The sequence below is a fragment of the Taudactylus pleione genome, unplaced genomic scaffold (genome assembly GCF_031769625.1).
Source record: "Taudactylus pleione unplaced genomic scaffold, aTauple2 ptg000154l, whole genome shotgun sequence".
In the NCBI taxonomy this organism is placed as follows: Eukaryota; Metazoa; Chordata; class Amphibia; order Anura; family Myobatrachidae; genus Taudactylus; species Taudactylus pleione.
In genome coordinates, this window is record NW_028284556.1 from 15,507,428 (window position 1) to 15,521,699 (window position 14,272).

Sequence of the window (14,272 nt, forward strand, 5' to 3'; positions counted from 1 at the left end):
ACTATGTAGTAAAAGATTTAATAAGAAACAGTAAATTACAATGACTAATAAAAAATGGCTAGTACCAGTATTTCAATAAAAGAAGGGGACATACATACTCACAACATGAAACAGAAAACACAAAACATAAAAGTGCAATCACTCTGAGATATCTGATTGATGAAAAGAGGGGGACAGACACGCTAATGAGCATTTTACTCTGTCTCCTAAAGGCTGAAGATAATGGTAAACAAATCCAACATATGGGATAAGTTTTAGAATATCCACGTCATAGGATTAGTAATCCAGTAAAGTCTGTGATCTGTTTGACTATATGAAAGTTCTCACCATTACAGGATAGGTCCTAAAAGGTGGTGCTGGGAGTCCAGAGAGTATGAGTGGTTTGCCCACAAACTCAGGGGTACCCAACGTACTGAAGACGTCCAAAGGTGCCCCTCCACTGTCATCTATGCATTTCACCTATTGGATAGGCTTCCTCAGGATGGTGTGTAAGTTCCACTCCTACCTCCTTATGAACCTCCTCAGCTTCCGGATCTGTCCTTCCTGCCCCAGCTGTGCTGCATGCACTTCCGCCCAGTGGGGTGACAATGTCACCACTACCTCCGGTGAGGGCAGGCCAGGAGATGTGATGGCCGCACGATCTCTTCCACCCAGCGGAGTAAAGACGTCACCAGAACTTCTGGTGAGGGCACACCAGGAATTGAAATGTGACAGAGTGTGGCCATTTCAATTCCTGGCCTGCCCTCTCTGGAAGTAGTGGTGACATTGTCACCCCACCGGGTGGAAGTGAACATAGTGCAGCTGTGGCAGGAAGGACAGATCCGGAAGCCGAGGAGGTTCATAAGGAGGTAGGAGTGGACTTACACACCATCCTGAGGAAGCCTATCCTATAGGTGAAACGCGTAGATGACAGTGGATGGGCACCTTTGGACATCTGCAGTATGTTGGGTACCCCTGAGTTTGCTGGCAAACCACTCCTACAGACTAAACAGCACCACCTTTTAGGACCTATCCTGTAACAGTGAGAACTTTCATATGGTCGAACAAATCACTGACTGTATTGGATTACTAATCCTATGAAGAGGATTTTCTTAACCTTATCCCATATGTTGGATTTGTTTACCATTATCTTCAGCCTTTAGGAGACAGAGTAAAATGCTCATTAGCATGTCTGTCCCTCACTTTTTACAAAGCAGATATCTCAGAGCGATTGCACTTTTATGTTTTGTGTTTTCTGTTTCATGTTGTGAGTATGTATGTCCCCTTCTTTTATTGATATACTGGTACTAGCTGTTTTTTTATTATTCATTGTAATTTACTGTGTTTCTTATTAAATCTATTACTATATAGTAACATCATATTGTATTTGTCAATTTCACTTTTATAACATAAGGGTACCACAGGAGGCGCCAAAGGGTTTCCTGTTTTTTTATTTAGATTGGGAGCAATGCTCATCTCTGAAGGCCATACAGCGATTTCTGGGGATCTCCAAATATTATCGTCAATTCATTAAATCATTCTCCACTATTGTTTCCTCAATCGTGGACTTAACCAAGAAAGGGGAGGATGTTTGTAATTGGCCTCACAAAGCTGTACAGGCATTTAATCAGCTTAAGTCAGCCTTTGTGTGTGCTCCTGTCCTCCATAATCACAATCCAGACCTTCCTTTTACTGTTGAGGTGGACGCTTCCAAGGTAGCAGTGGGAGCCATACTTTCTCAATAGGACCCAAGGGGCAATAAATTACACCCATGTGCCTTTTTCTCGTGAAAGTTCCAGTCCACAGAGAGGAATTATGATGTGGGGAACCGAGAACTTTTAGCCATCAAATGGGCATTTGAGGATTGGCGCCACTGGTTAGAGGGAGCTAACCATGTAGTGTCTTTGTTGATAGACCATAAGAATCTGGCATACATCGAGTCTGCCAAAAGATTGAATGCTAGACAAGCGTGATGGGCTCTGTTCTTCACCAGATTCAACTTCACCATCTCCTTCCGGCCTGGGTCTAAGAATGTGAATGCAGATGCCCTCTCACTAAGTTTTTCTGAGGAACATTGTACGGCTGGTCAAGAGGAGACCATCATTCCATCTGCTCAGATTCACGTTGCTATGACGAGAACTTTGGTAGATTCTCTCAAACAATGTCAATCGGAGGCCCCTCCGGAAATGCCCCGTGGCTTAGTTTTTGTTCCAGAAAGATCCCGCAAAGCAGTCCTTAAAAATTTTCACTCCTCCAAGGCTAGAGGTCATCCAGGTGTTGCCAAAACTCTAGAACTACTGTCACGCTCGGTTTGGTGGCAGTCCATGCCTCAAGATGTTCGAGAGTTTGTTGCAGCTTGCGATGTCTGTGCTAAGAAAAAGACTCTCCGTACCTCTCCTATGGGTCTGTTTTGTCCTTTATCTACTCCTCTCAAGCCATGGACACACATAGCAATGGACTTTGTGATAGATCTCTCGGCATCTCCTCATTGTACAGTCATCTGGACCATTGTCGACAGGTTCTCCAAAATGGTGCATTTCATCCATCTTGGCAAATTACCATCAGGTAAAGAACTGGCAGATCTTTTTGTGCAACATGTCTTTAGAACACACGGGCTTCCTTTGGACATTGTTTCTGACCGAGGTACCCAGTTTGTGGTCAGATTCTGGAGGTGCTTCTGTGCAGATCTGGGCATCAAGGTCAGTCTGTCATCAGGATATCATCTGCAGTCCAATGGGCAGACGGAGTGGGCCAATCCGTCACTGGAGCAGTATCTTTGTTGTTTTATTGCTAAATGTCAGAATAACTGGGTGTCTCTCTTGCCATTTGCGGAATTTGCTTATGACAATTCTTGCCATTCAACATCTTCAACATCTCCGTTTTTCTACAATTTTGGAATTCATCCCAGGAGCAATTCTTTTGAGTCTGCACCGAGCTCAGGTCCTTCTTCCTCATCTGTTTCCAGATTATGATCCATCTGGATGAAAGTTCATCAGTCTCTTCTGCAAGCCTCTGGTTGTTCCAAGGCCTAGACAGACAGACACCGTAGGCCTTGCAGTCTGAAGGTGGGGGACTTGGTTTGGCTGTCCGCCAAGAACATCAATTTGCACCAAAGATCACAAAAATTGGGACCCAAATTAATCGGTCCATTCTGAATCATTGCCCAAGTAAACCCTGTGGCATTCCATTTAAACTTAACCCAGCCTCTCAGGAACAATAATACATTCCACTGTTCTCTTTTAAAATCATTTTTCTTTTCCGCCAGATATTCCCTCAGACGTTCGATCAGACCACCACCAGTTCTTGTTCAAAGACGACAAGAGTTTGTCATGGAAAAGATACTGGACTCTAGAATTTCCAGAGGCGGTCTCCAGTTTCTTGTTCACTGGAAAGGATACGGTCCGGTGGAGCGCTCCATGATTCTGGAAAAGTCATTACATGCTCCTATACTTAGGAAAAGATTTTTTGAGGACTTTCCGGACAAACTGGGGACTAGGGGTTCCATAACCCCTCATCAAGGGGGGGAGGGGGGTGTACTGTTAGGATCTGCAGTTTCCAGCCTGAGGCACCGCAATAATTACTGCCTGTCTGTGTGCAGCATCAGGTGCACTGATTGATTCTCCTGTCTGAACACAGCCCAGGTGCTTAATAATCTATCATTATGGATACTTGCTCTGGTTGGGCCCTGTTTCTGTAAATTCCAGCCAACCCTGCACTCTTTGCCGGTGATAGAGAGTTTTTTGGTACTTCCGGTTCCCAGTCTCCTGTTTGTCAGTTGAGCTCCGGAGTCTGTCTAGCTGTGTTTCATGTGTGCCATTTATTCCATCCAGGTGGCTCCACTTACATCTCCTCCACACGTGCTGATTGTACCATCTGGGCAGCACAGAGCATTTCCTATCCCAGAAGCATCTGTCACCATCCGACACCAGTGTCATCCCCGCGGCTCTGCTAGCAGCTCTGCGTTCCAGGTGTGCAATCTGGCACACCGTCGCCAGTGTCATCCTAGCTACACTGGTAGCAACTTTGCATTCCAGGTGTGCAAATCAGCACATCATCGCCAGTTTCATCCCAGCGGCGCTGGTAGCAGCTCTGCGTTCCAGGTGCGCAAATCAGCACACCATCACTAGTGTCATCCCAGCAGCACTGGTAGCAACCCTGCATTCCAGGTGCATTATTAAGCACAATGTTGCCAGTGTCATCTTGGTGGCACTGGTATCAGCCCCACATTCTTGTTGCATACCTCATCTGAGTCTCATCAGCCCAAAGGCTGCAACGGTACTGGGGTCCAAGGTCACTATCAGCCCCGCGATACTGCTCCAACAGCCCAAAGGCTACTTCACATCACCAGTCCCTTGGCCATTACTATAAATCCCACAACCAGACCACAAGGCTGCTCCAACAGCCCAAAGGCTGCTTCACATCACCAGTCCCTTGGCCATGACTATAAAGGCCACAACCAGCCCTCAAGGCTGCTTCAACAGCCCAAAGGCTGCTTCACATCACCAGTCCATTTGCCATGATTATAAAGGCCACAACCAGCCCTCAAGGCTGCTACTACAGCCGACAGGCTGCATCTCAGCTCCAGGCCTCTGTCCACAATGAGCCAAAGCTCCCCAGCCCCCAAGGCTGCCTCCAAAGCCCAAAAAACCTGAACCACCTCCATAAGCCTTGTGGCCACAATTAGTCTGTGTAAAATCCACCCTCAAGACTGGCACTATTTCTGACAAGACTGCCAGCAGTTTCTGACAAGAATGCTTTCAAAAATAGTTTTACAGCGTCAATTCTTCTAGGTACACTTGCACAAAGTTTTAGAAGGAATTCGGCAGGGAGGTTGTTCCAAACATCTTGGAGAACTAACCATAGATCTTCGGTGGATGTAGGCTTGCTCAAATCCTTCTGTCTCTTCATGTAATCCCAGACAGACTCGATGATCTTGAGATCAGGGCTCTGTGGGGGCCATACCATCACTTCCAGGACTTGTTATTCTTTATGCTATAGATAGTTCTTAATGACATTGGCTGTATGTTTGGGGTCGTAAGCATGATGTGTCTTTCATCTGATGCACTACGTTTCCATTGCCGACCACTGTGCTCAGTCTTGCCATGGTGGCATGAAACTGTCTTCCACAACCTCATTTTTGTAGCAGAATATATATATATATATATATAAAGCTGAAGAGTTGTCCGCACTGACCTATGTAATAATGTAATGTCCTTCCCCTATATCATATTAATATAGTTATAATTAGTTATGGCTTAAAAGGGGGTGCACCCAGGAACAAAGGAATACATACATACTGAGAAAGAAGGGAAAGTGTTCCAAAAAGGGGCACTCACGGACTATTAGTTATGAAAACATGTAGCTATGGAATTCTCATAACTGGTAACCCAATGTAGTGAATCTTAAAAATTTACTTTTATTAGATCTATTAAAATATTAGCGAAATATTGAGTGCCAAAGTGTTAAAGTGCTTCTAATGTGAGACAAAACTAACATGTAAGTATAATTAAAATGTTGTGTCCACTCACAGTCCGATATATGCTCCTAGTAACAATTCTAATAACTAACAAATCGAGACTCTGTCACAATGTGAATACTATGTCCCCAACGCACTATAGGATTAATAGGGTGTCATAGATATCTATTATGATTTATTTAAATATAGATTAATGATCTAAGGTTTTCTGCCCTGAGGATGAGAAAAGAGATGATCATAATCATCATTATTTTTATATGAATGAGACACACCTAGTAGATTCATCTATCCATTACTTGACAATATTTCAATTATCTCTGCATGATTAGTCTTACTGTGAAGTGACATGTATTGGGACATGCAGTATAACATGTCACGTGATTTGGTATTAATGTGATTGAAGGACTCATAAATCACATACAGTGATGAAGTGGTTATACCTTAGATCATTAATCTATATTTAAATAAATCATAATAGATATCTATAGATATCTATGATACCCTATTAATCCTATAGTGCGTTGGGGACATAGTATTGACATTGTGACGGAGTCTCGATTTGTTAGTTATTAGAATTGTTACTAGGAGCATATATTGGACTGTGAGTGGACACAACATTTTAATTATACTTACTTGTTAGTTTTGTCTCACATTAGATGCACTTTAACACTTTGGCACTCAATATTTCGCTAATATTTTAATAGATCTAATAAAAGTAAATTTTTAAGATTCACTACATTGGGTTACCAGTTATGAGAATTCCATAGCTACATGTTTTCATAACTAATAGTCCGTGAGTGTCCCTTTTTGGAACACTTTCCCTTCTTTCTCAGTATATATATATATATGGAATTGAGAGCAAGAAATAAGGGGCGCCACATAGTGCATGAAACTGTAAAACAGATTTTATTGCAGACAGTGGACATAAAACTCGTTCAATGAATATGCGTACCACAATCAGCGGTCAGATACCATCGCAAGTAATAAAAATGAAGAAGCCTGAATATCACCCAAACGTCTCCGGGGACTCCATCGGCTATTCGACCAGTAATGGAAAGCAACGCCAAACCACGCCCCAACGCGTTTCGTCATCGACTTCGTCAGGAGGCTGGTTTGGAGTGAATAACAGGCATGCTCTTATACTAGTCATCCCATCTACTTCCACAAGTGTTTTATAATTAGATACTTAAACTAATCAGTATTGGAAACACTATAGGGAAATAGTAGCAGATGTTACAATGTGGGTACTTTAAATCCTAATGCATACATTGCATATTGCATAACATTTATAATTAAACATAATAAATTAAAAAGTCAGCATTTAAATAAATGTAAAAAATACAAAAAATTAATTGTAAACATAATGAAATGCTTTTCCTTAAAAATACAAACATAATAGTACAATAAATATGTGCAAAATGCATGAGATAAAATTCATGAGTTAAAATTAAAATAAGAAATACTGGGATATAAAGGAATATGGAATAAAAAACAAGAGATAAACAGCAATAGATAAGCAATAGATCTACAACAGCAGGCCAATTAGTCTCTTAAAAAAGGTGTGATATCATATCCCTCATTTAACCCATTAGGTTGCAAAGTATTCAAAGTCTAATCCAAAAGGATTCTCTCTTTGCCAATAAATTATCTCTATTGCCTCCTTTTATATCAATCAACACATGTTCTAAACCCATAAATCTCAAAGTAGTGGGGTTACTACCATGACACTTTTTAAAATGTCTGGGGACACTATGATTATCCACACCATTTTTTATATTCCACAGGTGTTCTAAAATTCTGATTTTCAGCACCCTTTTTGTTTTTCCTACATACATTTTACCGCAGCCACAAACCAATAAATATATAACATAAGTGGTCAAACAATTTATAATATGTTTGACCTTGAATTCTTTCCCTGTACTGCTGGTAAAATTTTTTGCCTTGTTCAAACCATGAGGGCAGACTTTACACCTGCCACATGTATAGAAGCCTGCCAGTCTCATAAACTGACAGGATTTCTCTAATTTTCCTTCATCTAACAATGGTAATAGGCTGGGTGAAAGGGCTGTTTTTAAAGTGCGGGCTCTTCTAAATACAATTTCAGGCTTATCAAGCGTAATTGATGATAAAACTGGATCCATTTGAATAATATGCCAATATTTATTAAGGATCTTAATAATCTCCTGACTGGAAGAATTGAATTGAGTAATAAATGCACACTTATTATTCTCAATAGATGATCCTTCTTTTTTCAGGGCCTCTGTTTTATAGTTAATAAGACTCTTCCTATTTAAAGCACCAGCTTTTTTCACTGCTGCATTAATTAATTCAATAGGATAACCTTTTTCTAAGAACCTCTGCCTATATATTTCAGCCTGTTCATTGAATTTATCCTGAGAACTACAATTACGTCTTAATCTCACTAACTGGGAAAAAGGTAAATTTTTCTTCCACCTATTCAGATGGCAACTTCTATAATCCAAATAATTGTTGCAGTCCACTTTTTTTAAAAATGTATGAGTTTGTATATTATTACATTCCTCAGTACAATTCTTAGTGTTTAGTACAAGATCCAAAAATTCAAGTTCATTTACATTAAAATTAGAAGTAAATCTCAAATTAAAATCATTTATATTCAAATATTTCACGAATTCATCGAAATCATCTGTCACCCTGCCACACTACCAAAATATCATCAATATATCGCTTAAATAATCGAATCTTGGCAGTAAAGGGATTATTGTTTAAAACATACAATTTTTCCCACTCCCCCATATATAAATTTGCTACAGATGGTGCACAAACAGTCCCCATTGCGCAACCGCATGTCTGAAGATAAAAAATATCTAAAAAAGTGAAATAATTCAATTTAAGAACAAACTCTAAACAATCGTTAATAAAATCGATTTTTGAAGCGGTCGTATTTGTATCAGAACTGAGAACATCTTGTATTTTTAGCAAGCAATTACTATGGGGAATAGAGGTATATAATGACTCAACATCGATAGTTCCCCAACCAAAACCTTCTTCCCATTTAAATGTATCAAGGATTTGTAAAACATGTGTGGAATCTTTGATATAAGTATCAAGCTGTGAAACAAAGGGCTTTAGAAAGATATCAACATATTCAGATATCCGTGACCCCAACGAATTTATCCCAGATACTATCGGTCGACCAGGAGGTGTGTTCCGATTTTTATGTATTTTAGGTAAATAGTAAATATTTGCTATACGTGGATATAAATTGTATAGGTATTGATATTCCTCATTGATTAAAATACCCGAAAGTAACCCTTTATCTAATATTTTTTTCAACACAATCAGATAATCGCATGTGGGATCTTTATCTAACTGTACATATGATTTTTTATCTGATAGTAATCTCAGCATTTCTTTTTCATAATCGGTACGATCTAAAATCACCATGCTCCCACCCTTATCAGCCTGTTTGAAGACTAGGGTCTTATTCTCTACCAATTTCCTTAAAGACTGAGTCTCCATAGTAGTTAAATTTCTGTTGTTAACTGGAGTATTCTCACATAATTTCTCAAAGTCTTTCTTAACTAGCTGGGTAAACATATCAATATGGGATCCTCTTGGTTCCACAGGATAAAAGACTGAATGGTTCTTGAGACCGGATGAAGATTTTGAATTGTCTGATTCATAATTCCTTAAAGGTGCCAAGGACTTATTATCGTGCCTCAGAAAGTGACGTTTCAGAGTCAATTTACGTGCAAATAAACTTAAATCTATTTGTAATCTATAATTATTACAGCCCACATTCGGAGCGAAAGAAAGTCCCTTAGCTAGTAAGTTCTCATCAGCTGAGGACAGTGAGACTTGGGATAAGCTAAAAATCCCTTTACTCTTGGGTGCTAGAACAGTGCTTTCTTTTTGCGTGGTCCCTTTTCCCCCTCTTTTACCTCGTCTTCTCAGTAGCTTTTTCCTGAAAAAGGTGGGGTGTACTGACCCTGCGTAGTGTCCCCTAAAAAATTCCCTCTTTTGTGGGCTCCGAAGAAAGGTCTCCTCATTGGTGAAACATATTCTCTATCATTCAAGGTATTTAATGTACCAAACCGATTCCTCAAGGCTGGAGAATAATTCCTATTTTGCTCAGTTCTATTTTTATTTTTAAAAGATTTATCCTTACTCACTATTTGCCAACGTGGTGGCAAAGGTTCCCAATGTGATTTAGCCACTGGAGGATCAATTGTCAAATCAACCTCTGATTTTTTCCTCCATGCAGGTACAGGATTGGACTTCATAACAGGTCCTGTTTTAAAATTGTCTCTCCTAATTTTAGGCCAACTCCGTATGTTACCTGAATCGTAATCTTGTTTGTCTCTCTTAAACTTATTTGTTTTTCTTTCTATTATATCTGATTCTATTTTCTGAACTTTAGTGGTGAGATAGCGATTGAAATCAACATAATCACCAGTGTTCTTTAATGAATCCATTTTTTCTTCTAAAAGGGACATTTCTTTTTCTATGTCTTCCAACATTTTCTTTTTTTCATAAACAATGAGCCTCATTAAATCAAGTGAACATTGGTCTAAAATATGATTCCATTCTTTTAAGAATTTGTTGTTTGAAGCACCAAATCTAGGATTTTTGTTAATCCGTAGTCCCCTTGGAATCCTACCACATTTTATATAATTCTCCAAACCAACAATATCCCACCATGTTCTCATTTCTTTCATAGTGAGTTGTTCTGCCCTAATAAAATTATCATCTGCTGAAGGTTCATTAATAATATTAATTACATCTGACGCATTGGGGCGTGGTTTGGCGTTGCTTTCCATTACTTGTCGAATAGCCGATGGAGTCCCTTGAGACGTATTAATCCTATAGTGCGTTGGGGACATAGTATTGACATTGTGACGGAGTCTCGATTTGTTAGTTATTAGAATTGTTACTAGGAGCATATATTGGACTGTGAGTGGACACAACATTTTAATTATACTTACTTGTTAGTTTTGTCTCACATTAGATGCACTTTAACACTTTGGCACTCAATATTTCGCTAATATTTTAATAGATCTAATAAAAGTAAATTTTTAAGATTCACTACATTGGGTTACCAGTTATGAGAATTCCATAGCTACATGTTTTCATAACTAATAGTCCGAGAGTGTCCCTTTTTGGAACACTTTCCCTTCTTTCTCAGTATATATATATATATATGGAATTGAGAGCAAGAAATAAGGGGCGCCACATAGTGCATGAAACTGTAAAACAGATTTTATTGCAGACAGTGGACATAAAACTCGTTCAATGAATATGCGTACCACAATCAGCGGTCAGATACCATCGCAAGTAATAAAAACGAAGAAGCCTGAATATCACCCGAACGTCTCCGGGGACTCCATCGGCTATTCGACCAGTAATGGAAAGCAATGCCAAACCACGCCCCAACGCGTTTCGTCATCGACTTCGTCAGGAGGCTGGTTTGGAGTGAATAACAGGCATGCTCTTATACTAGTCATCCCATCTACTTCCACAAGTGTTTTATAATTAGATACTTAAACTAATCAGTATTGGAAACACTATAGGGAAATAGTAGCAGATGTTACAATGTGGGTACTTTAAATCCTAATGCATACATTGCATATTGCATAACATTTATAATTAAACATAATAAATTAAAAAGTCAGCATTTAAATAAATGTAAAAAATACAAAAAATTAATTGTAAACATAATGAAATGCTTTTCCTTAAAAATACAAACATAATAGTACAATAAATATGTGCAAAATGCATGAGATAAAATTCATGAGTTAAAATTAAAATAAGAAATACTGGGATATAAAGGAATATGGAATAAAAAACAAGAGATAAACAGCAAAAGATAAGCAATAGATCTACAACAGCAGGCCAATTAGTCTCTTAAAAAAGGTGTGATATCATATCCCTCATTTAACCCATTAGGTTGCAAAGTATTCAAAGTTATAATCCAAAAGGATTCTCTCTTTGCCAATAAATTATCTCTATTGCCTCCTTTTATATCAATCAACACATGTTCTAAACCCATAAATCTCAAAGTAGTGGGGTTACTACCATGACACTTTTTAAAATGTCTGGGGACACTATGATTATCCACACCATTTTTTATATTCCACAGGTGTTCTAAAATTCTGATTTTCAGCACCCTTTTTGTTTTTCCTACATACATTTTACCGCAGCCACAAACCAATAAATATATAACATAAGTGGTCAAACAATTTATAATATGTTTGACCTTGAATTCTTTCCCTGTACTGCTGGTAAAAATTTTTGCCTTGTTCAAACCATGAGGGCAGACTTTACACCTGCCACATGTATAGAAGCCTGCCAGTCTCATAAACTGACAGGATTTCTCTAATTTTCCTTCATCTAACAATGGTAATAGGCTGGGTGAAAGGGCTGTTTTTAAAGTGCGGGCTCTTCTAAATACAATTTCAGGCTTATCAAGCGTAATTGATGATAAAACTGGATCCATTTGAATAATATGCCAATATTTATTAAGGATCTTAATAATCTCCTGACTGGAAGAATTGAATTGAGTAATAAATGCACACTTATTATTCTCAATAGATGATCCTTCTTTTTTCAGGGCCTCTGTTTTATAGTTAATAAGACTCTTCCTATTTAAAGCACCAGCTTTTTTCACTGCTGCATTAATTAATTCAATAGGATAACCTTTTTCTAAGAACCTCTGCCTATATATTTCAGCCTGTTCATTGAATTTATCCAGAGAACTACAATTACGTCTTAATCTCACTAACTGGGAAAAAGGTAGATTTTTCTTCCACCTATTCAGATGGCAACTTCTATAATCCAAATAATTGTTGCAGTCCACTTTTTTTAAAAATGTATGAGTTTGTATATTATTACATTCCTCAGTACAATTCTTAGTGTTTAGTACAAGATCCAAAAATTCAATTTCATTTACATTAAAATTAGAAGTAAATCTCAAATTAAAATCATTTATATTCAAATATTTCACGAATTCATCGAAATCATCTTTGTCACCCTGCCACACTACCAAAATATCATCAATATATCGCTTAAATAATCGAATCTTGGCAGTAAAGGGATTATTGTTTAAAACATACAATTTTTCCCACTCCCCCATATATAAATTTGCTACAGATGGTGCACAAACAGTCCTCATTGCGCAACCGCATGTCTGAAGATAAAAAATATCTAAAAAAGTGAAATAATTCAATCTAAGAACAAACTCTAAACAATCGTTAATAAAATCGATTTTTGAAGCGGTCGTATTTGTATCAGAACTGAGAACATCTTGTATTTTTAGCAAGCAATTACTATGGGGAATAGAGGTATATAATGACTCAACATCGATAGTTCCCCAACCAAAACCTTCTTCCCATTTAAATGTATCAAGGATTTGTAAAACATGTGTGGAATCTTTGATATAAGTATCAAGCTGTGAAACAAAGGGCTTTAGAAAGATATCAACATATTCAGATATCCGTGACCCCAACGAATTTATCCCAGATACTATCGGTCGACCAGGAGGTGTGTTCCGATTTTTATGTATTTTAGGTAAATAGTAAATATTTGCTATACGTGGATATAAATTGTATAGGTATTGATATTCCTCATTGATTAAAATACCCGAAAGTAACCCTTTATCTAATATTTTTTTAAAAAAATCAGATAATCGCATGTGGGATCTTTATCTAACTGTACATATGATTTTTTATCTGATAGTAATCTCAGCATTTCTTTTTCATAATCGGTACGATCTAAAATCACCATGCCCCCACCCTTATCAGCCTGTTTGAAGACTAGGGTCTTATTCTCTACCAATTTCCTTAAAGACTGAGTCTCCATAGTAGTTAAATTTCTGTTGTTAACTGGAGTATTCTCACATAATTTCTCAAAGTCTTTCTTAACTAGCTGGGTAAACATATCAATATGGGATCCTCTTGATTCCACAGGATAAAAGACTGAATGGTTCTTGAGACCGGATGAAGATTTTGAATTGTCTGATTCATAATTCCTTAAAGGTGCCAAGGACTTATTATCGTGCCTCAGAAAGTGACGTTTCAGAGTCAATTTACGTGCAAATAAACTTAAATCTATTTGTAATCTATAATTATTACAGCCCACATTCGGAGCGAAAGAAAGTCCCTTAGCTAGTAAGTTCTCATCAGCTGAGGACAGTGAGACTTGGGATAAGTTAAAAATCCCTTTACTCTTGGGTGCTAGAACAGTGCTTTCTTTTTGCGTGGTCCCTTTTCCCCCTCTTTTACCTCATCTTCTCGGTACCTTTTTCCTGAAAAAGGTGGGGTGTACTGACCCTGGGTAGTGTCCCCTAAAAAATTCCCTCTTTTGTGGACTCCGAAGAAAGGTCTCCTCATTGGTGAAACATATTCTCTATCATTCAAGGTATTTAATGTACCAAACCGATTCCTCAAGGCTGGAGAATAATTCCTATTTTGCTCGGTTCTATTTTTATTTTTAAAAGATTTATCCTTACTCACTATTCGCCAACGTGGTGGCAAAGGTTCCCAATGTGATTTAGCCACTGGAGGATCAATTGTCAAATCAACCTCTGATTTTTTCCTCCATGCAGGTACAGGATTGGACATCATAACAGGTCCTGTTTTAAAATTGTCTCTCCTAATTTTAGGCCAACTCCGTATGTTACCTGAATCGTAATCTTGTTTGTCTCTCTTAAACTTATTTGTTTTTCTTTCTATTATATCTGATTCTATTTTCTGAACTTTAGTGGTGAGATAGCGATTGAAATCAACATAATCACCAGTGTTCTTTAATGAATCCATTTTTTCTTCTAAAAGGGACATT